The 26,205-nt window shown below is 41.5% G+C and overlaps 1 protein-coding gene across 1 annotated transcript in view; it reads left to right on the plus strand.

Moving 5' to 3' along the window:
* ZCCHC7 (zinc finger CCHC-type containing 7) overlaps positions 1–26,205 on the plus strand; it is a 203,571-nt gene that overhangs the window by 146,693 nt on the left and 30,673 nt on the right. The gene's annotated exons all lie outside the window — the stretch shown is intronic.

Below are 26,205 nucleotides of genomic sequence, written 5' to 3' on the forward strand. Positions count from 1 at the left end.
TCTGGCGACGGATGAGGATTTTTTACAAAAGCTAAGGGGATGGTGGACGGGATTTGACGGGGATAATGCGCCACATCGTACGGACCCGTCGTTGTACTGGCGTACAGCTAAAGCGGTAATTCGCGCGAAAATTATACAATTTATGGCCAGTCTTAAACGTAAGACCACTGAAGGGTACAAGACGGCGAGCGAGCGATTAAGGTGCGCATATACGGTATTTTTACAATCTCCGTCAGCGTCTCTGGGGGAGGCATGGAGGGAAGCCAAGCGACAGTTTGATCAGTGGCTAGATAAAAGAGAAAGCATCTATCGGTCTCAATTTGATGCTGACCTTATGCGCTTCGGCAATAAAGCGGGCAAATTGTTAGCACGCTTGGCGAAGGGGAGGTATACACCGTCACACATTGTATCCCTTAAAGACACCAACGGAACCCTACAGCGGATCCCAAAAAAATGAACACTATTTTGCGTACATATTATCAAGCCCTTTATTCAGACACGCCCATTGACCACCAAAAAGGTAGGGAATTCTTGGAAAAGGTAAAGTTGCCTGGACTCACGCAGGAGCAGAACGATCTGCTGAGCGCAGAGATCACGGTGGAGGAACTCACGAGTACAATTAGGACCTTATCTAACGGAAAGGCCCTGGGGCCGGATGGGTTCACGGGAGAATTTTAGAAGTCCCTAAGAGAGGAAATCAGCCCCATTTTGGTGGATTATTATAATATTTTACTAAAGACCGGTGCGTTTCCAGCGGAGGCCAAAATAGCTGCCCAAGAAGCGGAAGGATCTTCATGACCCGCGGTCATATCGCCCGATCTCATTGATAGTCTAGGACCAGAAATTAATCACAAAAATCTTAGCTAACCGCTTGGCCATGTATTTACCTACATTGGTGGGTAAATCTCAAGTGGGGTTTGTAAAGGGTAGGGCAGCAGTGACTAATCTGCGTAAGGTGTTGACGGTACTAGAAACAGTCAGGCACGATCCCCAGCCAGGTACCCGACCGGCACTCTTGGCGCTAGACGCAGAGAAAGCTTTTGATAACATACAGTGGGAATGGCTGGGGATGGTGCTGGATAAGATGAATGTCCAGGGAGCCTTTCGGATCTTTTTGAAAGGGATCTAAAATAATCCCCAAGGGCGCGTCTACTCCTCAGGGCTTCTATCGGCTCCCTTCCTATTGCATAAAGGGACCCGGCAAGGATGCCCACTGTCGCCACTTTTATTTAATCTAGCACTGGAACCTATGGCTAGATTTCTGGAAGAGTCCGAAGTATTCAGAGGTATTCAAGTGGGGTCTCTGGCAGTTAAGTTAGCCTTGTTTGCTGACGATGTTATACTGTTTATGTCAAATCCCCAAGAGCACTTACTGCCGGTCTTTCATTTTTTGCAGGACTTTGGGCAATGCTCGGGATACAAAGTCAATATAGCTAAAAGCGAACTGCTGGAGTTGGGCAAACCGTTACCCGGGACCTTTTGGCAATCCTTGGGATGCGGGATATCCCCGGTGAAATAATGCATAACTTATCTAGGCATTAAGATAGGGAAGATGCCTGAAACCCTGTACGGCCTGAATTATCCACCGCTGTTTAAAATAATACAAGCGGAACTCACCAGATGGTGTCAGTTACCACTATCTCTTCTGGGGAGGTGCCACTTAATTAAGATGGTTAGTTTCCTCAGACTGCTATATCCCTTTCAAACACTCCCGCTCTTGCTGAAACATGGGGATGTCTCCAAACTGAATTCCGCATTTACATTATTTGTATGGGCAGGAAAGAGGCCTCGCATTGCACTTACTAAACTCATGATGGGCAAGCATGAGGGGGGACTTTAGTTTCCCAATATTAGGGGATACAATGTGGTATGTCTCTTTCGTCATGTAGTGGATTGGCTTCATGAAACGAGCCATTATTCTAATTTAGAGCTGGAAGGGGAGTATGCCTCACCCTGGAACTTAAAAGCCTTATTACACTGTAGAGTGGCCTCTCTTCCGTGCCGTCTCAAAACCTCCATTGTTCTGAGAGATAGTGCTAGCCTGGAAAGCGGTTTGAAATTTTTTTGACTTGCCTCACCTGCTCTCCAAGCACATGCCGTTGTGTGGACACCCGGAATTCCTACCGGGAGTAGACAGTGGGGATAGATTTGCCTCTTGGGGGGAAGCAGGTATTAGCAACGCAGGGGATCTTATGCATAAAGAGGAAATGAGATGGTTAACAGGGTCAGAAATCAGAGCTAAACTCAATCCCTTAGAGGGCAATGTTAATGTTAATTTTCTACAAGTTCTCCAGGTGCGGTCATTCTGTACTTCTAGGCTCAGAGATTTAAATAAGGAAGCCACCACTCATACTCTGGATGAGGTCATAGGCCCAACGGTTCTTCGGGCGACTATCTCGCGGTTGTATAGTGCACTCGGGGATTATTTTGTCTGCCGGGCTATGTTCAAAATCTGGGAACGATGGACTCAAGATCCGGCTATCTGAGAGACCATATTGGAGGGTTGGGAGACGGTACGGAAGGTGATCGTGAACGAGAGCTGGAGGGAAACCTATTTCAAACTAATACATTCGGCCATATATGGCCTCAATATTTTACCTTCGCAGTCCTTCCCCGATCGCATTACGAGCTGTCCCAAATGCAACACCCCCCTGACGAATTTGTGGCACTGAGTATGGGGCTGTGCTCATACTGAACGATACTGGGAGATGGTACACAGCTATATTTTGGATCATTGGAAGACGAAACTTCCAATGACGCCTCAAGCGCTGCTGTTCCATCATGCGCGACCGCCAGAGGAAGACGGTGCTCGAGGGACGCAATTTTGCTGGTGGACTTGAAATGCCTCCTATGTAAATGGCTGGAAGCTGATACACCGGGTCTCGACATGATCGTGTCTCGCTTAAAACAATTATTAGCTCTTGAGCGGGTGGAGGTAGAAAGAAGGAAAGAAACAGGAACCAAGAAGTTATTTGCTAAATGGCAAATATTTATAGAAACGCAATGCACAGGGACTGAGGGGGTGGAAATTGTTACGCCTTTTAGACACACAGCGTGGTATCATACGCAGCTTCTGGCGGGCACTTTAGGACTCTTACAACTTGAGTCTAGATAATAGATAGGGGACAGATGGGGCGGAGCTACTCTTTGATGACCTAAGTCGTGTTCAGGGATAGGGGAAGTCATGTTTTTAGTTGCTAAGCAGATTCAAAGAGATATGCCATGATTGTATGCTGTTATGTTATTTTATTTTGTTTTAGTTCTATTCGCAGTTGCGTGCTGTTCAATTGTGACGCAATTTTTCTGTGAAATGTTTGTAAGAAAATGTGAAAAATGTTAATAAAAATGATGTTTTAAAAAAATAAATAAAATTATAGTTTTTTAAATAAAAAAAACACTGCTGTAATCTACATAATATGATCGGCGCTGTAATGTAGACGATAAGGGCACTTATAATGTGGTGACAGAGCCTCTTTAACCCCTTCCCACCGCAGCCATTTTTCGGATTTTCAGTTTCACTTTTTCCTCCCCACCTTCCAACCGCCCCTCTGCTTCTAACCACTTAAATGCTGCGGTCGCTATTGACCGCGGCATCTAAGGGTTTAAACGAGTGGGATTGCACTTCAGCGGGTTCCACAGGATAGGACATCAGTATATGATCGGTGGGGGTGTCCGACACCTGGTCCCCATACCGATTTAGATGTCCCCGCTGCCTCCGGACGCCATGCAGCGGTTGGAATTTTTGTAAATAGTAGAGTGTGTTTGAGAACTCCTACAGAAGTGAATAGAAGAATTGTCTTGCTGTATTTTATTTTTTTATGCCAGGGTCCTGCTTTATCCAAACGGTTTCATCATGTTATCTATCTCCTTAAAGGGGTATAACGGCTTCGGTTTCAAAAAGTATTGTTACTCCCCCTCCTTGAAAGTTAGCTTCTGTGTCGGTACATGACGCAGTCTATACAGTTCCACAAAACCTCTTACCTGTTTTAAAGCCGTGGGCCATGGTAAACTTGCAGCTTTTAAACAACAATAAAGTCCACTTTATACCAGAATAAGCTAGAGACATATGTGAGGCCATCCGTCCAGCAGCTTAACCTCAGCCGAAATTGGGTTATGCAACAGGACAATCGAGGTAAAGTGTTGTATACACAGTGATGTTGCAGTACTAGGATAAACCACTAAGTGAAGTCCTATTACAGGAATTATACAAACCTTGTACAGAGATAATGCAAACTATCATAGCACAGGAATAACGCACAAAGAAAATGTCACCATGCGCAAAGGGACATCACAACACAGGAAGGTGTAATGTGCACAACAATGTCACACTATAGGGATAATGCAAAAAGTTATGCCACAGTAGACTGATCATAAAGCAGGGGGTAAAGTGTAACCTTGTTTTAATTTTACACGCTCCCCCTTCCATGATCAATAGTCATCACTAACTGCACCTCACCACTGTGTAGGGATGGGCCCCCATAGCTGTTGTCCCCCACAGCAATTGCTATACCAGCTACCCTGTTAAGCCCATGGGTAAACTTTTTTTTCTTTCCAACCTAGTCTCTGAATGTTGGCAGGGGCGTAACAATTGCAGTCGCAGGGGGTGCGACCGGGCCCACCAGCCCCAGGCCCCCATGCGGGTGCTGCTTACTATGGTGAAACAAAGAGCCATTGGCTTCCTGCCACTCCACAAATATATTTTTCAATTTATTGGCACAAAACGAGGCACTAATAATGGAGGAGGGGTTACCTAACTACTATATTGGGGCACCTGTCTACTATATGAGGGCATTTATCTACTATATTTACTACTATATAATGGCACTTAACTACTCTATAGGGGCATAAAAGAGGACTACTACTGTATGAGGGGGCATTACTACTGTACGGTTACACTATTGCTATTGGGGGTCGATATTACTGTATGGGACACTAAGAGGAGCCCTATTACAGTGCGGGGGAAAGAAAGGGTGCACTATTACTGTTTGGGAATAGGTGGCGGTGATGCTGGAAAATCAAGTTGCCACAGATGTCTGTGCTGTAAATTCTGCAGAGACGAGTCCTAACTGGAAGTAGTAGTCATGGCAAACTGGCCCAAATAAAGCAGAAAAGGGCAAAATGAGCAACTCCATGTTGAAAAGACGTCACCTGTGGGTCACTGGATGTATGTGTACTGTATTAACTTATATGGTTTGCAGAGTGCCTGTGTAGAACTGGTATTTACCACTATATGGTCACTGAATTTTGGTAATATTGGTCTTTTGTACACTGAATTTTATTCAGTAACCGTATGGTTACACACAGTAGAGTCACGTTATTATGACCACCAGCTAATATCTAGAGTAACCACCGTGTGCAGCATGGACAGCAGCTAGTCGGGCGGTGAGTGACTCCATAAGGTGCTGGTAGGTTGTCTTGGGTATCTAGAGCCACGCTGACTGCAGTGCATCCCATTTACTGGAGGGTACGTGGGGGAGGCTCCACAGAGCGAACAAGACGATCGAGGTGGTCCCACAGATGCTCAATTGTGTTCAAGTCTGGCGAATTAGGTGGCCATGGAAGTCTTGCTCGTGCTCTTCCAACCACTGTTGGACATTTCTAGCCATGCGACATATTGCATTTTCTTGCTGGAAAATCCCATCTGCCCCAGGGAAGAAGACAAACGGCATGTATGGGTGGATGTGATCTGCAATGATGGATTCACACCCAAATCAGTTCAGAGTGCCTTGGATCGATGGGACCAGAGAATATCATAAAAAAATTCCCCAGACCATAACTCTTCCGCCACCAGCTTGTGTTCTTCCAGCAATGGTTGCAGGGTGTTTGTTCTCTGTTTCTCGCCTGACACGCCAACGTCCATTCATTCGATAAAGCAGAAAACGTGACTCATCGGAGAAGGCAACCCTTTGCCAGTCAGGTGGTCTAATTCCGATACTGCCATGCAAATTGAAGCCTTTTTTTCCGATGCACCTTTGTTAGCATAGGAGCAGTGACCATCCGTCTGCTTCGGAGCCCCATACGCAGTAGGGTTCGTTGAACTGTTTTAAACACACGTCTGGTAGTCCCCTGGTTAATTTTCATAGTGAGCTGCTCCACTGTAGAGTGTCGTTCGGCCTTCACTCACCTTCGTAGGCGATGTTCACCTCTCACATCAATATCACGTGGTGCTCCGCAGTTTCCACGTCGCTTATTACCAATGGTGCAATATACACTTTCACCACAGCAGCACGCAAACCCTTCACAAACTGCACTGTTTGAGAAATACTGCCACCCTTGACCTGAAAGCCAATAATCATCCCTTCTGATAAATCGCCCCTTTTACCCATGGCAACAATGAGTTATATGTGTTCAGACAGCCTATCGCACTACTTATATACCCACCAAGCCAGTCCACGACACATCACTTCCTTCATGGGCTACGCGCTGCCAACTTCGAAAGTAGGAGGTGGTCATAATAATGTGACTCGACTGTGTATTACGTTTTCTATGTAGTGTAATATGTGGTCATGTTGTGGCTGTATTATTCAGAAACCGTATGATGGAATTATTCAGTCACTATGTGGTGATTAATATTGATCTTTGTATAATGGAATTTAAGACTGAGTTTGTTTCTTTTTAATGAAAAAAAGGACTATAAATTAAAATCTATTTGTTTTTTTTTGTTGTCACAGAGGTTATTTGTTTGTTTATAGAAGTTAGTGGGTTACGGCTTGTTCACGTGCGTTATAGACTCCGTTAGGGGCCTCCGTCACAGATCCAGCCGAAAATACCAGCAGCAATAGCGATGGACAACTGATGGCTAATGGATAGCAGTCGCCGGAGGCATACGTTTTTGTTTTTTTACATGTTTAACATCTCGCGTCATACATCAGGCAGTCTGTGATTGCCTGCAGCGGTCACGTGTTAAGGCGACACAACATTGCTGAAAGACGATAAACCTAGACCTGGAGGACCATGGAGGTGAGTATACTGCTTTTTTATTTTTTTTAAATGATTATTCGCAGGAATCCGCAACACTAGGTTTTGATTGTGGATTTTAACTTCCTAATTGATAGGGAAGATTCTCAACAAATCCTTGCTCATTTTGCGACAGGAATTGTCATGCTGTGGATATGAAAATCGCACCGCAGTTCAACTTCCGTTCAGAAAATTTCCTCAGCATGTAGATGAAATTGGTTTCAAACTCATACCCCTACTCTATTCCATTGAGTATTTCCCATCCGCAAATCTGGATGGAAAATCCGCAGCTTTTCTCCTTCCCCGTTTCATTATGCATTAAGTGTGGAGATTGAAATCACAATACGCTTCCTATACCAGAGTATTCACTATAGTGACCAGACAGAATTAGTAGAGACTAGGAAAGAAAGTCCAAGAGTGGCTTTTACTAACCATATTCTCCTCAAAAATGATTATTATTATTATTATTATTATTATTATTAGTTGAATACTTCCATTTTCTGTTATTGTCGTGTGTTCTGCTTCCTAAATCTACAATTATTATTTTTTTTGTTCATTTAATTTTACTTCCCTTTCCTCCCTCATATGTGTCTTATGTACCTCTTCCTAAAATCCATACTTATTAATCTTTCAACAATTGTTTGGGGTCAAAAGAGTGGTAAACTACAAGTTAGCGATCCTATGTGAAGTGAATGTCAGGTTCTCCCTGGACAATTGGCAATGCTTCCCAGAAATATTCCTCAGAGGATTACTTAACCTTTCAATTTGGGAGGCACAAAGCCAAGCCGATTAATGAACTTTCTGATGGCTGCTGATAAGCACATTCATCCTTTTATTCTTTCAGAAAAGTGATTTCATCCTTCCATTTTACGCTTTAGCTTTAATCTGGATCATAAATGTGGCAAATAGATTAAACACACATAAAACTGAGGCATTTATCAGGATTGCAGTTAAAGGAGGTAAATTAAAAGCCAATAAAACTGCCTTGTTATATGGTCATGCTACGTGTGTGTGTGTGTGTATATATATATATATATATATATATATATATATATATTTGTGTGTGTGTATATAATATATATACTTATATATATATTTGTGTGTGTGTGTGTGTGTGTGTGTGTGTGTGTACATACACACACACACACACTCCATATGGACAAAAGTATTCAGGTTTTTCATTCAATCCTATTACCACAGGTGTATTAAATCAACACCTACCCATGCAGTCTACCTTTTAGTAAATAAAGAAGCAAAAGGCACGGCGCCACATAGTGCAGGTCAATCGGACTAAAAATAAATGCAGAACGTAGTTAATATGCTCACCACGTGGAAGTTGGTAAAGGCAATAAGTAACTCCACTATGCTGCTGCCAGGATCCAAAACCGGTGAAAACGAATGGTCACCGCTAATTGAAGCATACGAAGGAAGAAAAAGGAGGATCCTATAGGGCGCTGCTGCGTGGTTGTGGTGGAAAGTCAATGAAAAATAGAAGATATATAATAATTATTTATTGAACAATAGGTGGCTACGCGTTTCAACACTGAACTAATGGCCTGAGGAAGACACTAGTTCAGTGTTGAAACGCGTAGCCACCTATTGTTCAATAAATAATTATTATATATCTTCTATTTTTCATTGACTTTCCACCACAACCACGCAGCAGCGCCCTATAGGATCCTCCTTTTTCTTCCTTCGTAGTCTACCTTTTACAAATATTTGTGAAAGATTTGGATGTTCTTTAGTGCTTACCTAATTACAGCGTGGTACTGTAATAGGATGTCACCGTTGCAATAAGTCAGTTCATGAGATTTTTTCCCGCCTAGATATTCTAGTCAGCTGTGAGTGGTATTCGGAAGCGTTTAGGAGCCACAGCTACCCGGCCACGAAATGACAGACCACATAAAGTTACAGAGCAGGGTGGACGAGTGCTGAGGCGCATAGTGCATAAAATTCGCCAACGCTCTGCTGATTCAATAACTGCAGAGTACTAAACCTTTTTTGACATTAACGTCTGCTCAAAACCTGTGCACCAGAAGCTTCATGGCATGGGTTATCTTGGCAGAGCAGCTGCATGCCACCCTTACATCACCAAGCACAACGCCAAGCGTCGGAGTGGTGTAAAGCACGCCTCCACTGGACACTGGAGCAGTGAAAACCTGTTCTGTGGATTGATAAATAACGCTTCAGGCAGTTTGATGGACAAGTCTGGGTTTAGCGAATGCCAGGAAAACGTTACCTGCCTGACTGCAGTGTGCCCACTGTAAAGTTTGGTAGAGGAGGGATAATGCTGTTGAGTTGTTTTTCAGGGGTTGACCTAGGCCTCTTCGTTCCAGTGAAGGAAAAATCCTAATGCTTTAGCATTTTGGACAATTATATGCTTCCAACTTTGTGGAAACCGTTCCATTGCACAAAGCAAAGTCCATAAAGGCATGGTTGGGTGAGTTTGGTGTGGAAGAACTTGACGGACCAGCACAGAGTCCTGACCTCAACCCCATCTAACACTTTTGAGATAAACTAGAATGGATATTGCGAGTCAGACCCTCTCGTCCAACATCAGTGTCTGACCTTACAAATGCTCTTCTGGATAAATGGGCAAAAATTCCCAGACAGCCAGACTAAAATTTTGTAGAAAGCCTTCCCAGAAGCGTGTAGGCTGTTTTTAGCTGTGAATGTGGGGGGGGGGGGGGTGCCTTCAAAACCGCATCAAGTCTTCTAGGTACAGTTGCACAAAGTCATGGATTTTGTAAATTTGTCAATTATATCAAACAGGTGATAATGATCATCATTTTCATATGTAGGGTGAAACACAGTCGTTACCTGTAACAGAAACAGCTGTGTAGGAGGCTTAAAACTAGGTGAGGAACAGCCAAACTCTGCTACAAAGATGAGGTTGTGGTAGACTGAGCACAGCAAGAAGACGCAAGGTACTTATACTGCATCAGCAAGGTCTCTTCCAGGCAAAGATTTCAAAACAGACTGGGGTTTCAATCTCTTTTGAAGAAGCACAAAGAAACGGGCAATGTTGAGGACCGTTGACGCAGTGGTTGGCCAAGGAAACTTGGTTCGGCAGACCAAAGACACATCATGCTTACTTCCCTTCGAAATCGGAAGATGCCCAGCAATGGCATCAGCTCAGAACTATCAGAAACCAGTGGGACCCGGGTACACCCATCTTCTATACAGAGAAGTCTGGCCAGAAGTGGTCTTTATGGAGGAATAGTGACCAAAAAGCCATACCTTAGACGTGGAAACAAGGTCAACTCAACTATGCACGAAAACATAGGAACTGGGGTGCAGAGAAACGGCAGCAAGTGCTCTGGACAGATGAGTTAAAATTTGAATTATTTGGCTGCAGCAGAAGGAAGTTTGTTCGCCCAAGGGCTGGAGAGCGGTAAAATAATGAGTGTCTGCAGGCAACAGTGAAGCATGGTGGAGGTTCCTTGCAAGTTTGAGGCTGCATTTCAGGAGATGGAGTTGGGGATTTGGTCAGAATTAATGGTGTCCACAATGCTGAGAAACACAGGCAGATACTTATCCATCATGCAATACCATCAGGGAGGCATCTGATTGGCTTCAAACTTATTATACAGCAGGACAATGACACCATGACTCAACACCACCTCTATAAATGTAGCAATTATAGTGTGTGTGTGTGTGTGTGTGTGTGTGTGTGTATATATATATATATATATATATATATATATATATATATATAGTGCCCACCAAAAGTTCCGGAACACCCTCATAACTTTTGAATGGCTCGAGGTAGAGGGTTGAAATTTAATGGGGTCATAAAATCTACCAGTTAGCACCAAAAAAAAATACCTCCACCCCCTTGGGGTGGGGTGGGGTGGGCGGAGGCAGCAAAATCTTAAATGGCACGGGGTGTCGAGTGGGGGCTCATTTGAAAGCTCTTTTCAATACAAAACCGATGCTGCAAACGATTTTGAAATAGGATTTTTTTTTTTCCATGAGATATTTAACGTTAAAGTTATCATCTTCGTTATCGGCTACCGCCGGTGTTGGAATTACCCAAAATGTACCGCGCGGAGGTCGCACGGTCGGATTTACATCTCATCGGGGTGCTAGATTAATGTGAGTCCCCTTGCCTCTCACTTTTGTGTGTGTGTGTGTGTGTGTGTCCAATGTGGATTTTCGTCTGCCCAATACCTCATGTTCTGTCGATTTACAGAACCGTTTAGTTCAAACGTAGCTTCATCCGAAACACAGGTCCAGTTTAAAATCTGATGATTATCATCAAATAGTGTCATCGCAAAATTCCACTCTTCTGTCATAATCATCTTCGGATAACTCCTGAACTAGACGTATTTTATAAGGATGATAATGATGCCTCTTCAAAATTCGACGGACTGATGTGGCGCTGATGTAATTTTGTTGTGCTCCACTCGAAACAGATGTATGAGGATTATCATGTACAGTGAGCAGAACATCTAAAGCTTTTTCATCATTACTAGCATGTTTGGGTCTTCCGGATCTTGGTGCGTCTTTAATTGAACCGGTTATTTCGAAACGATGAACAGTTCTTTTAACAGTTGACAATGAAATTGGATCACGGATAGGATAAGTGGCATTGAATAAAGCCGCTACTTCTCGATGGGATCTTATTTTCTCTTCACCATACCCTCTCATAATCAATAAAGTGATCCTTTCCGTTTCGGTCAAATGCATTTTGTGATATGACAATAGAAATGTCCAAAAATGAAAATTACTCACCGAATTAGCGCTCTCTGAAATTCACAAGCGACTACTGAAATGTGTACACATCAAATCATGTTACAATCGTAGACCAGATCCATTTTGTATTGTCGAGGCCGATTGTAATAATACGTAATTTAACCCCTTAAGGACGCAGCCTAGTTTGGGCCTTAAGGCTCAGAGCCCATTTTTCAAATCTGACATATTTCACTTTATGTGGTAATAACGTCGGAATGCTTAAACCTATCCAAGCGATTCCGAGATTGTTTTCTCGTGACACTTTGGGCTTCATGTTCGTGGTAAAATTTGGTCGATATATTCAGTCTTTATTTGAGAAAAATTGCAAAATTTAGAGAAAATTTAGAAAAAATAGCATTTTTCAGAATTTAAATGCATCTGCTTGAAAAACAGACGGTTATACCACCCAAAATAGTTACTAGTTCACATTTCCCATATGTCTACTTTAGATTGGCATCGGTTTTTGAACATTATTTTATTTTTCTTGGACGTTACAAGGCTTAGAACATAAACAGCAATTTCTCATATTTTTAAGAAAATTTCAAAAGCCATTTTTTTAAGGTACTTGTTCAGTTCTGAAGTGGCTTTGAGGGGCCTATGTATTAGAAACCCCCATAAAGCACCCCATTTTAAAAACTAGACCCCTCAAAGTATTCAAAACAGCATTTAGAAAGTTTTTTAACCCTTCAGGCATTTCACAGGAATTAAAGCACAGTGGAGGTGAAATTTGCAAATTTCGTTTTTCTTTCTGAATTTCAATTTTATTCTATTTTTTTTCTGTAACAAAGAAGGTTTTACCAGAGAAACACAACTAAATATGTATTGTCCAGATTCTTCAGTTTTTAGAAATGTCCCACATGTGGCTCTAGTGCGCTCGTGGACTAAAACACAAGCCCCAGAAGCAAAGAAGCACCTAGTGCATTTTGGTGGTGCTTTTTTATTAGCATATATTTTAGGCAGCATGCCAGGTTTGGAGAGGTGTTGAGGTGCCAAAACAGTAGGAATCCCCCAAAACTGACCCCATTTTGGAAATTGCACCCCTCAAGGAATTAATTTATGGTTATTGTTACAATTTTGACCCCGTAGTTTTTTCACAGCGCGTATTTGAATTGGGCTGTGAAATTAAAAGAATGACAATTTTTCCAATAAGATGTCATTTTTGATCAGAATTTCTTATTTTCACAGGGAACAAAATGCCCCATTTTGTTGCCCAATTTGTCCTGAGTGCGGCAATACCCCATTTGTGGTGATAAACTGCTGTTTGGGCCCATGGGAGGCCTCAGAAGGAAAGGAGCGCTATGTGTTCTTAGGAGTCCAGATTTTGCTGGATTGGTTTTCGGGTGCCATCTCGCATTTGCAGAGCCCCAAAGGTATCAAAGCAATGGAAACCCACCAGAAGTGACCCCATTTTGGAAACTACACCCCTCAAGGAATTCATTTATGGGTGTTGTGACCATTTAGACTCCACAGTTTTTTCACAGAATTTATTTGAATTGGGCTGTGAATTCAAAAAAAAAATATTTTTGCCAATAAGAGGTAGTTTTGGCTCAAAATTTCTTATTTTCACAAGGAATAAAATACCGCATTTTGTTGCCCAATTTGTCCTGAGTGTGGCAATACCCAATTTGTGGTGATAAACTGCCGTTTGGGCCCATGGGAGGGCTCAGAAGGAAAGGACCACCATGTGGCCTACTGGAAATTTTCTGGTGCTAAGTCGAGTGTGCAGAAGCCCCTGAGGTATCAGTACAGTTGAAACCCCCGAGAAGTGACCCCATTTTAAAAACGACACCCCTTAAGGAATTCATCTAGAGGTGTAGTGAGCATTTTGACCCCACAGGTATTGTGTAAAAGATAATGCGCAGCAGATGGTGCAGAGTGAGATTTGCAATTTTCTATATATATGCCATGTCAGTGTCCGATATATTGTGCCCAGCATGTGCCACCGGAGACATACACCCCATAAACTGTAATGTGGGCTCTCCCGGGTACGGCAATACCCTACATGTGGCTGTTATTAGCTGCCTGGGCACACGGCAGGGCTCAGAAGGAAAGGACCACCATTTGGCCTACTGGAGCTTTTCTGGTGCTAAGTCTTGTACGCAGAAGCCCCTAAGGTACCAGTACAGTTGAAACCCCCAAGAAGTGACCCTGTTTTAAAATCTACACCCCTTAAGGCATTCATCTAGAGGTGTAGTGAGCATTTTGACCCCACAGGTATTGTGTAAAAGATAATGTGCAGCAGTTGGTGCAGAGTGAAATTTGCAATTTTCTATACATATATGCCAATTCAGTGTCCGATATATTGTGCCCAGCATGCGCCACCGGAGATATACACCTCATAAACTGTAATGTTGGCTCTCCCGGGTACGGCAATACCCTACATGTGGCTGTTATCAGCTGCCTGGGCACACAGCAGGGCTCAGAGGGGAAAGATGAGGAGGGGTAAGCTGTGCGAAGTGGATCAGAGCGAGTAAAACTGGGGTAAATTAAAAATAAAGGGATGTATGATACATTTTAAAACACTCTTTCATACAGAGCTCTGGTTTTTCGGGACACGTGTCACATTGGTATATGGTGTCCTTCCTTATCCCCCTCTTATAGCAGACTCTGCACCTCTTTTGACTTTTTCCCTTCTTGCCAGTTTGGGGAACTTCTCCTAAAAAGTGTTGCCCTGGTACGATGCCTGTGGCCCCGCTTCCAGAAGTACTGTAAGGCTTCAGGACTTGATCTGACAAGTCCACCCCTCCCATGTACCTATTGTAGTCCAGGATGCAGTCTGGTTTGGGGGTCTCTGTACTGGTACCTCGTACAGGTACATGGGTACTGGTGTGGCATCTCTCTTGTCCTTGTACTTGACACACAATATGTTGCTGCTAGAATGTGCCCTGCTCTCACCCCTTCTGAGTGTTTGCCCAAGCAGAGTCTTAGGGAGGCCTCTCAGGTTTCTTCTAGCAGTGCCGCATGCCACAGGACTTCTGGAAGCGAGGCAGTTGAAGAGTGGGACGCTGGTATAAAAATTATCCAGGTAGAGGTTGTAACCCTGGTCCAGCAGTGGGTGCACCAAATCCCACACAATTTTTGTATTAACTCCCAGTAAGGGGGGGCATTCTGGGGGCTGAGTACTGGTGTCCTTCCCTTCATATATCCTAAATTTGTAGGTATACCCTGATGCACTCTCGCACAGCTCATACATCTTCACGCCATACCTTGCCCTCTTACCCGGCAGGTACTCGCGGAATTGAAGCCTCCCTTTCAAATGTACCAGGGATTCATCTATAGAAATACACTTCTCGGGGGTGAATGCTGGGAAAACCGGGCACTGAAATGGTCTAATAGGGGTCTCCGTTTATACAAACGGTCAAAACTGGGGTCATCTCGGGGTGGGCACAGCTCATTATCAATATAATGTAAGAAGCGAAGTATTGCCTCATTTTTATTTTATTTTTTCGTTTCCAGCTCAGTTCTGAAGTTGCTTTGAGGGGCCCATATATTAGACACCCTTATCAAACACCCCATTTCAGAAACTAGACCCCTCAAAGTATTCACAACAGCATTTAAAAAGTTTATTAACCCTTTAGGTGTTTCAAAGGAATTTAGAGCAAAGTAGAGGTGACATTTAATTAATTTAATTTAATTTATTAGGCACCATGTCCGGTTTGAAGAGGTCTTGTGGTGCTAAAACTGTGGAAACCCCCCAAAAGTGACCCCTTTTTGAAAACTAGAGACCTTGAGGAATCCATTGTAGTTTTCTTGGGCTGCATGCGACTTTTTGATCAGTTTTTATTCTAATTTTAGGTGGCGTGGGGACTAAAAAAACAGCAATTTTACTATTGTTTTTTATTCAATTTTTTTTACAGCGTTCACCGTGCGCTATAAATGACATATTCACTTTATTCTGCGGGGCGCTACGATTACGGCGATACCAGATGTTTATAGTTTTTTTTTATGTCTTATGGCGTTTGCACAATAAAATACATTTTGTAAAATATCATTTACTTTTTGTGTTACCTTATTCTAAGAGCCATAACGTTTTTATTTTTCCATCAGGAAAGTCGTGCGAGGACTTATTTTTTGCGTAACGAACTGTAGTTTCCATCAGTAGCATTTTTAGGGACATGCGACTTTTTGATCTCTTTTTATTCCATTTTTTGGGAGGTGAAGTGACCAAACAATTGTGATTGTGGTACGGTTTATTATTATTTTCTCTTACGGCGTTCACCGCGCGGGATAAATAACGACATCGTTTTGTAGTTCAGGTCGTTACGGACGCGGCGATACCAATTATGTATAGTTTATTTGTTTATTTATATATTTTTATTAATAATAAAGAACTGATAAGGGAAAAAGGGGGACTTTTACTTTTAAATCTTTTATTTTCTTATTTTTACACAACTTTTTTACACTTTTTTTACTTTGTCCCACTAGGGGACATGAGGGCAGGAGGCTCTGATCGCTATTCTAATACACTGCACTACATACGTAGTGCAGTGTATTAGAGCTGTCAGCTGTTCGCTGACAGCAAGCATAGTGGGTCCTGACTTTGTCGGGACCCACTAGGCTTCCGTCGATGGCGTAGCCAGAGTCCATTGTTAGGATTCTGGTTGCCATAGTAGCCATCACGGCCCGCTATCGTGTAGCAGGCCGGCGATGGCAGCTTAACCCCTAAGAAGCCGCGATCGCTATTGAACGCGGCTTCTAAGGGGTTAATCGGCGGGGACCACCGCGATCGGTCCCTGCACACTAAGCTGTGATAGCCTGCTGTCGGAAACAGCAGGTATCACAGCTCAAGCACGCGCCGGGATTAAATGGCGCCGTGTTTACTCAGGTCAGTAATAGTACTGACCTGAGCGCGAACGTTCTACTTAGCAGGACGTACTATTACTGACCTGAGCGCGAAGGGGTTAAAGTCACCTTGATGTGACATTCCCAAGCTCTCTCTCACACACACACACACACACACACACAACACGAGCCCACACATATTTAGGCTTTTACCCGCGCGGTACATTTTGGGTAGTGCGAACACCGGCGGTAGCCGATAATGAAGATAACTTTAAAATGAAATATCTCAGCGAAAAAAAATCTCAATCGATTGCGGCAATGTTTTCGTATTGAAAAGAGCTTTCAATTGAGCCCCCACTTGACCTCCCGTGCCATTTAAGATTTTGCTGCCCCCGCCTATACCCTACCACCCCCAAGGGTGTTTTTTTTTTGCGTTAACTGGTAGATTTTATGACCCCATTAAGTCCCACCAAATTTCAACCCTCTACCTCGAGTCGTCCAAAAGTTATGAGGGTGTCCTGGAACTTTTTGTGGGCACTATATATATATATATATATATATATATATATATATATATATATTAGATAGATGGATACATTTAGCAGTCGTGTACTTGCAACTACAGTAAATTATCTGGTATTAATGGGACTTAAAATTTTGGATTAATGGACTGTCATAAACAAAAAAGTATAGAAAGTGGCCAGCTTTGCAGTAATTCACTTAGTTTGTCACCCCCCCCCCCCCCCCCACTCACACAGACGCAAGTTTTGTTTTTGCAATCAGAACCTTCATTCCCAGAATATGAATGATTGTCCTCATGAAAAATTATTTGTATCATGGGAAATATTGTGCATTTGCATTGCTTCACATGCATTTTTCTAGCACAATAAAAAAGTGAAGGCTCCAATCGTAATGTTAATGACTGAAATAATTGTGATTCATGAACCATGTGTTTTGAAGCAAATATTTTAGTACCATAGACCAAAACGATTATTAGCAATTGTAAAATGGTTAAAATTGTGGGCCTTGAGGAAGACAGCCCAACACAAAATGCTAATACAAAATATGCTACTGTAGCTGTGATTTTTAGTTAGATGAGATTCAGAATTGGTTCTTTATGTACAGTTTTGGTCTTGTGAAACGATCATTATGTAATTCTCTGGTGGAAATAAGTGGTGGATTATTGGATACTGAATTAGGAGTATTATTATATAGTTTGCAGTACTCTATGATATCTTAAAGGGGTTTTCTGAGGTAATGAAAAGTACCTATATGTGTCTGAATGGTCACCAGTTGATGTCACCATAGCGCAGAAGTAATTATTTCTAATTTTAATTATCTTGCCCAGCCGTGTACAGCATCTTTGTTTGGATGCTTCCAAAGCTTTGTGGGCGGGACTACCATTTAAAGTACTACAGTTCTCAAATATTCCTCTCCCAGATATTGTCTATATTTACAGCGATCTACATCCCCTCTATTAGAAAGTGTAAGGTAGTGCTCTAATTACTCACTCTTTGCTACTGAGACACAGCTCTGCAATATCTGCTGCCCTGTATGTGAAACACGATCCATCTAGAGATGGGAAGGGAGGCGGGAGAGAGAAGGGAACAGTGGAGATAAGAAGCATGTGATGTATGACCTCCAGTATTACCGGTAGGGGGGAGAGGGGAGATAACCGCGTGTTCAGTGTACAGAACATCACACAAGCAAGAGATAAAAGCCATGTGACTGCATGTGAGACTGGCTTACAAAGATATTTCAGCTACAGACGGCAATTAAACCATTTGCTCACAATTTTCAAAGACCAGAAAACCCCTTTAATCATTTAGCAACATCTGACCTATAGTTACGTCGGATTTGCCCTACCCCAAGATGGCTCCATGTTCAAAAATCGGTTAATAATTTTTTTTTCTTATTGCTGCCCGTCTGTTCTGTTACAAAAGCTCAAGTATGTTCAACAAATGGAATTCATGACTGTTCGGCTTCGTAATAATATAGTTGCCTTTGATAAAGTATAGTCGTCTCGTATACTTTGATTCAGGCCTGTGATGTGCTGTTCTTATTCTGTACATTTATTCGCAACTGCACCTCTTCCCCCTCCTTTTCTGCCCACCCTATTGTCGTCCATTTTTTATTCTGACACCCCATTAAATGTAGATGTTTTTTATGTATTTTTCCATTATTAACCCCTTCCCGCACCTTGACGTTAATGCACGTCAATGTGTGCAGTAACTTCGCGCACCTTGACGTGCAGTAACGTCAGTGCTTTGACAGTTAACAGCCGCGCGGCGCTACACCGCAGCGGCGGTTAACTGTGCAGGGTGTCAGCCCTGCTCTCCCCGTTGCCGATCAGCGGCCTGTCGCCGCTGAAATCGGCAATTAACCCCTTCGATGCGGTGGTCGATTGCGATCACCACATTGAAGAGGTTTACAGCGGATTGGCAGCCCCCCACATGTATTTGCGGGGGCTGGCGATCCTTCTCACAGCAACCAGAGGCCAGACAATGACCTCCAGGTTGCCATGTACGGAAGCCTCGGAGGATCAGCCTCCGACCGGTCCTCCGATGCTTCCTGTCCGTGTGACCGTTACGTCACAATGACAGTTAGAGTACATTACACTACGTGTGTAGTGTAATGTATTCCAGCAGCGATCAAAGCTGCAAGTCTAAGTGTCCCCTAGTGGGACAAGTAAAAAAAGATAATAAAAATGTTTTTAAAAAGTGTAAAAATAAAAGTTAGAAGTGACATAAACAAAGAATGCTTTTTTTCCCTATAATAAGTCTTTTATTATAGGGAAAAAATTAACACGTTAAAAAAAAAGTACACATATTTGGTATCACCCCATTCGTAACGACCCCAGCTATATAACTGTAATATTATTTTTCCCGCACGGTGAACACCGCGAAAAAAATTACCGAAAAACAGTGCTAGAATCACAATTTTTTGGTTACCAACCCTCCCAAAATATACAATAAAAAGTGATCAAAAAGTCGCATGTACGCCAAAATGGTACCAATACAAACTACAACCCGTCCCGCAAAAAACAAGCCCTTACACCGCGTTTTTGACTGAAAAATAAAAGTGATCGCTCTCAGAATATGGTGACACAAAAAATAATTTATTTTATAAATAAGTAATTTTATTGCACAAACGCTGCAAAACATAAAAAAATTATATACATATGGTATCGCCGTAATCGTACCGACCCGCAGTATAAAATATAATGGTAATTTATAGCCCAGGGTGAACGCCATAAAAAAAAAAGAATAAAAAACATCGTCAGAATTGATGGTTTTTGGTCACCTTGCTTGCCAAAAAATGGAATAAAACGTGATCAAAAAAATTTCTGGTACCCCAAAATGGTACCAATGAAAACTACAGATTGTCCCGCAAAGAATAAACCCTCACACAGCTCCGGTGGAGAAAAAATAAAACCGTTCTGGCTCTCAGAATATGGTGATGCAAAATGTGCAGAGTGTTCCAAAAGCGGATAAGATTGAGCGCCATTTATCAGTGCGACACCGGCCACATGTCTGCAGATTATTTATTTACTTCATTATTATACCCTCTTATTATACCCTGATGTACCCCGCACAGATAACATATGCCCCCACATTATAAACTGAAACACCAGTAAAACCCCAAACAGAACAACTACCAAGCTACATCTGCGCCCCAAAAGCCAAATGCCGCTCCCTCCCTTCTGAGCCCTGCAGCGTGCCTAAACACCAGTTTACGTCCATAGATATGGCATCGCCATACCCGGGAGAACCCGGTTAATATTTTATGAGGTATTTGTCTTCAGAGGCACAAACTGGGCATAACATATAGTGCACTAAAATGGCACATCAGTGGAAAATTGTACCGTAATTTTCACTCTGCACCATCCGCTGCACATTAACCCCTTCGCGCACCACGACATAGCATGTCGTAGTGTGGGGGTGATGTATGGAGCGTCTCACGTGAAAAATAAAGCATTTAAAACGGCAAAATCACTGTTTTTTGGTCACCTTGGCTCTACCTAAAAATTTAATAAGTGCTCAAAAAGTTGTATGTACCAAAAAATGGTACCAATAAAAACGACCGCTCGTCCCTCAATAAATAAGCCCTCATACCGCTCTATTGACTGAAAAATAAAAAAGTTGTGGCTCTTGGAACGCGGGGAGGAAAAAACTAAAAAGGAAAAGAAAAAAATGGATCAGTCCAGAAAGGGTTAATTACTTTCTAATGAAAAACCATTTATGACCACACGTGGGGTATTGCCGTACTCGGGAGAAATTGCTTTACAAATGTTGGGTAGCTTTTACCCCCTTTATGCTTTGTGAAATTGAAAAAATGCAACATTTTAGTGGAAGAAATGTTGATATTCATTTTCACGGCTTAATTCTAATAAATTCTGCAAAAGACTTGTGGGGTCTAACTGCCCACTATATCCCTAGATAGATTCTTTAAGTGGTGTAATTTCCACTTTTGGGGGGTTTCCACTGTTTTGGCCTCTCAGGGGCTTTGCAAATGCGACATGGCACCCAAAAAACATTTCTGCTAAATTTGAGCTCCAAAAGACAAATAGCGCTCATTCCCTTCTAAGCCCTGCTGTGGGTCCAAACAGCAGTTTATTACCACATATGGCATATTTCCGTAATCGGGAGAAATTGTTTTACAAATATTGGGGTGCTTTTTCTCCTTTATTCCTTGTAAAAATTAAAAATGGCTACCTTTTTTCAGAAAAAAAGTAGATTTTTACCTTTACAGAATAATTCCAATGAATTCAGCAAAACAACTGTGGGGTCAAAATGCTAACTTTACCCCTAGAAAAATTCCTTAATGAGTGTAGTTTCAAAAATGGGCTCACTTTCCGGGAGTTTCCACTATTTTGTTCCCTCCAGTGCATTTCAAACGCGACACGGCGCTGAAAACTATTCCAGCAAAATCAGAATTTCAAAATCCAATTGGTGCTCCTTCCCTTCTGAGTCCTGCTGTGGGTCCAAACAGCAGTTTATTACCACATATGGGGTATTGCTATAATCGGGAGAAATTGCTTTACATATGTTGGGGTGTTTTTTCTCTTTTATTCCTTGAAAAAATTAAAAATGTCTACGTTTTTTCAGAGAAAAAGTAGATTTTCATCTTCACATACTAATTCAAATAAATTTAGCAAAAAAACTGTGGGTTCAAAATGCTAACTATACCCCTAGATAAATTCCCTGAGGGGTGTAGTTTCCAAAATGAGGTCACTTTTGGGGGTCTTTATTGTTTTGGCCCGACAAGACCTCTTCAAACCTGACATGGTACCTAAAATATATGCTAAAAAAAAAAAGGAGGCCCCAAAATCCACTAGGTGCTCCTTTGCTTCTGAGGCCTGTATTTCAGTCCATTAGCACACTAGGGCCACATGTGGGATATTTCTAAAAACGTCAGAATCTGGGCAATAAATAATAAGTTACATTTCTCGGGTAAAACCTTCTGTGGTATAGAAAATTTTTTATTACAAATGAATTTTGTAAAAAAAAAAATGAAATTTGTAACTTTCACCTCTACTTTGCTTTAATTCCTGTGAAACGCCTAAAGGGTTAAAACACTTTCTGAATGCTGTTTTTGAATACTTTGAGGGGTGCCGTTTTCAAAATGGGGTGATTTATGGGGACTTTCTAATATATAAGGCCCTCAAAGCCACTTCAGAACTGAACTGGTCCTTGTAAAAATCGCCTTTTGAAATTTTCTTGAAAAATATGAGAAATCGCTGCTAAAGTTCTAAGTCTTGTAACGTCCTAGAAAAATAAAAGAATGTTCAAAAAACGATGCCAAACTAAAGTAGACATATGGGAAATGTTAACTAGTGACTATTTTGTGTGGTATTACTATCTGTTTTACAAGCAAATACATTTAAATTTACAAAAAATTCTTGGTGTTTTTTACAAATAAATATTGAATTTATCGACCAAATTTTTTCCCTAACATAAAGTACAATATGTCACGAGAAAACAATCTCAGAATCACTTGGATAGGCAAAAGCATTCCGGAGTTATTACCACATAAAGGGACACATGTCAGATTTGAAAAAATCGGCTTCGTCCTGAAAGCCAAAACAGGCTCAGTCCTGAAGGGGTTAAGGCTGGTTATTATTATTCTAACATTTGTACTGCCTATTTTTGTTTTTTGCCTGCCTTACTGTGTGTCTTATCTACATGTTTGCCACCTACCAGGCGGCGCTTGTGTTTTTTTTAATGTCTATTTTCATCTTGTTTTTTGTATATGCTTATGTTTGGCTTCTACCCTGAAAGGGGTCGGGGTTATTCCTTTTCTTTTCATTTTACAAACTAAATAAAAATGTGAGTGGAAAGAAAAGCAGAGACTCTAGGGGGTCAAGTGTAATGTAACACAAAATGGATTGATCAGTGGGTTTTTTTTGTGTTTTTTTGTTATATTTACTAACCTAGAAGTACTTTTTTTTTGTTTTTCCTCCATTGAAAAACGGATGGTGCTGCTTAGCACTCATTCTATGTTAGGACATATCAGGCTAGAACTGTTATATAGACTTTCCTGCAGTTCAGTTGGCAAGTTAAAATTGTTCTATTGACGCAATCCTTTTTATGTGTATATGTAACCCTTTATATTCAGCAAGAAATTTGTACATTGCATCTGATAGCTAAGCTTTTTTTTTTTTAAGTCCTAAAGTATTTTCTTATTATCAATAGAGATTTCACTGATATAAGGCCAAGTTCACACTATCGTTTTCTCTCGTTTAGGTCTCTTCCGTCAGAGGAAGAGATGACCGGAATTAAAAACGGAAAGCATCTCTTCCGTTTGAATTACCATTGATTTCAATGGTAATTCTTTTGTTTCAGATGGGTTCCGTTTGCCTCCGTTCCGCTAGGTTTCCATTCTTTTCATGGAAGTAAAACTGCAGTCTGCAGAACTTTTGCTTCCGTGAAAAAAAATGGAAATCTAGCGGAACAGAGGCAAACACAGAATTCAGCTGAAACAAAAGAATTACCATTGAAATCAATGGTAATTCAAACAGAGATGCTTTCCGTTTTGATTTTCGGTCACCTCATCCTGTGACGGGAGAGAACGCTAGTGTGAACTTAGCCTTGCTGTTCATTTATGTTTTCAGTTTAGTAATGTGTATGTGTTTGTCAAGTAAGTGTTCATATAACGATCATGAATATATATTATTATTGTTCTGTGACATTTATTTTATATCCAGACCGATATTACATGTAAAACAATGTATGATTAGGAATTCTCATTCACACACTGCGTTTGCGAGCCTTTTGTACTCCCATAATACTGCATTCCTGCCATTGTAACCCGTCTCCCGTCCGCAATTGAATTCTATAGAAAACAAAACACAACTACAATTGCAGCTTTACCACCCATTTTTTTTTTTAGGAGGAGACCTTTCTTAGTAAAATAAATGTTATAAAGCTGACTATTTTACGTTTCATGCACCTAAATGTGACGATTGAATGGTTCCATGATTAGCATTTAATATTGGTGTTCTGATGTGTTACTTTAACTACATCCTCTACTGCCCCCTATTAGCGAAAGGTCTGTGTATTTCATCTCTGCTATATCTACCTGTATGGTGTGTTCTGTATTCATGTGCGTTTTCTATATGTACATGTAATACATGCGGAGTGTATTTTGAAGGGACATGGTTTCCTGTTTGCTTAGTAATGGCTGCTTTTGGTCCAAAGGCCTGCGTTGGCTCCGGTTATCCAAAGGGAAAAAAATGAGTTATGTTATCTGGATGACTGCAGACACATATGCATCCCCCTTTCTCACTGCATGGGCAGACAAGGTCGATAGCATTACAAGGTATTTGTGGCAGTGCTTGTTTCAGTTTTCAGAGCTGCCAGTTTTCAGACGGATTTGAATTACAAAAGAAGAAGCTGGCATGAAAATTGAAAGGGGTTTATCGGCTAGTCTGAAGCCTCATAGCACATTGCTTATTTATGCAGTCCATCTGCAGCAAGGACTGTAGAGAAGCAATACATTTAGGAGCGAAAAAATAAGACCATAAAGATCCAGATATGTTGAAGATGGCAAATCAAATCTAGATAGCAGCAGTATATCTTAGAGAGTGATTTCACTTAAAGTTACACATTACGGTAGGGCAGCATTTGTATACATGTCATAAATTGTAACCGCTTGTGGTTGTACTGTAGGTAGCCTCTGGGGATTTCGAGGGAACATGTTGCTAAGTCACTTTAAAATTAAAATCGAGGCAAGAGCACTGCTATGGGAGCTATGCAGGGAAAGTGCTGAAGTTTAATGCTCTGGTCCTATTTGAATATCATTTTTGCATTGCATGTAAAATTAGCTATGGACCAGTGGATAAAAGTCACCAGCTTTTGGAGAAAATTGGGATGCGTTTTAAGCCATGAAGATTTTGGAGCCGTTGATTTCCATTTATTCATGGAGTGAATCGCTGCTATCAGCCGATCTTGCATATATTATGCATTGTTCCTCGCATGCTGTAGGCTTTTTGTCCTTTCAAGAGAAACTCCTGGTTAACATTTCAGTCTTTTTCCTCTGTAGGAGCAGGCAGTTAGATTTCAGTTTGCCAAAGACCAGGTTATCTTGTGCGCCTTCTTCTCTTGACAGTTGGATTAGCCCTAAAGACAAATGTGGAACAATAAAGCCTTAAAGGCACCGTGTTGCATTTGCATCCGTGAGAATTCATTATTTGGACCTGTTAGTGAGACCCATGGCTGCGGCTTATTTATAATAAAGTGTCGATCCATGGAAATGAGGAGTGTAATTCCTCATGCTTCAGCTGAGGGGATGCCGCTTTTATATGTTGACTGTGGTGATCTGTTTGATGGAATACAAAGGAGAAAAGACATTAGAATAGGAGAGAACTGCTTCTGAAATCTTAACTCATCCTTTTATATAACTTTCCCTTAATATTCAATTTACTGGGGTATTGTTAAAATGTGTCAGATGTCAAGTTCTTAGTATTTTCCCTAATACCTCTTTACCAGCAGTGACTTTCATGTAACTATTCAGAAGACATTAATCGTTTACTATACCTTCTAAATAAGAAACCGTGCATCTTTTGTTTTTTTTTATTATGGTTTATTTTGTGGTTATTTTATTTTATTTTTTTACAATCATAGGCAAGTAGTAAAATTATACTGGATGATGCGAGAAAAATTCCAATTGTCTGCTTAAAGCATTACAGTTTCTATACTGAATTCACAAATTTAATTTCTGTGATCAAAATATACCGCAGCCATGTGTTATGGCGGGACAGAGTCCCTATGTGTCCGTATTACAGACCCATAGGCACGCTTTGTGCCACCATGAGGCATCATATTCTCCCCTAAAAAGCAATGCTACTATGGGAGAATACCTCTGTAAGACGATATGACAAAACTTCTGTATTCTTTGGAATAAAATCACAGGTACAGTATGGGCCCTTAGCAGTCTATATGTGCCCTATCACAGATTCAACGCCGCTATGTAAAACATCCGTGTGCGTAGACCCATACAGTCATGGTTTGTTTGGATAATTCTTAACCCCAGCAGTGCTGGAACTGTGTGATATCTTTGTATATATTTTAACAAAAAATGGTGTCGCAAAACCTCCTGTCCATTCATTTTTACAAACATATTCCAACTTCTGATCTCAATAGAATGAACTGTTGATTTTAAGCCAGGATATCTCCGCATTGGAAGACTTGATGTAAAAAAATATGGGCGGCAGAGATGTTTGGAATT

This window comes from Rhinoderma darwinii, chromosome 1 (genome assembly GCF_050947455.1).
Source record: "Rhinoderma darwinii isolate aRhiDar2 chromosome 1, aRhiDar2.hap1, whole genome shotgun sequence".
NCBI classification, from domain to species: domain Eukaryota; kingdom Metazoa; phylum Chordata; class Amphibia; order Anura; family Rhinodermatidae; genus Rhinoderma; species Rhinoderma darwinii.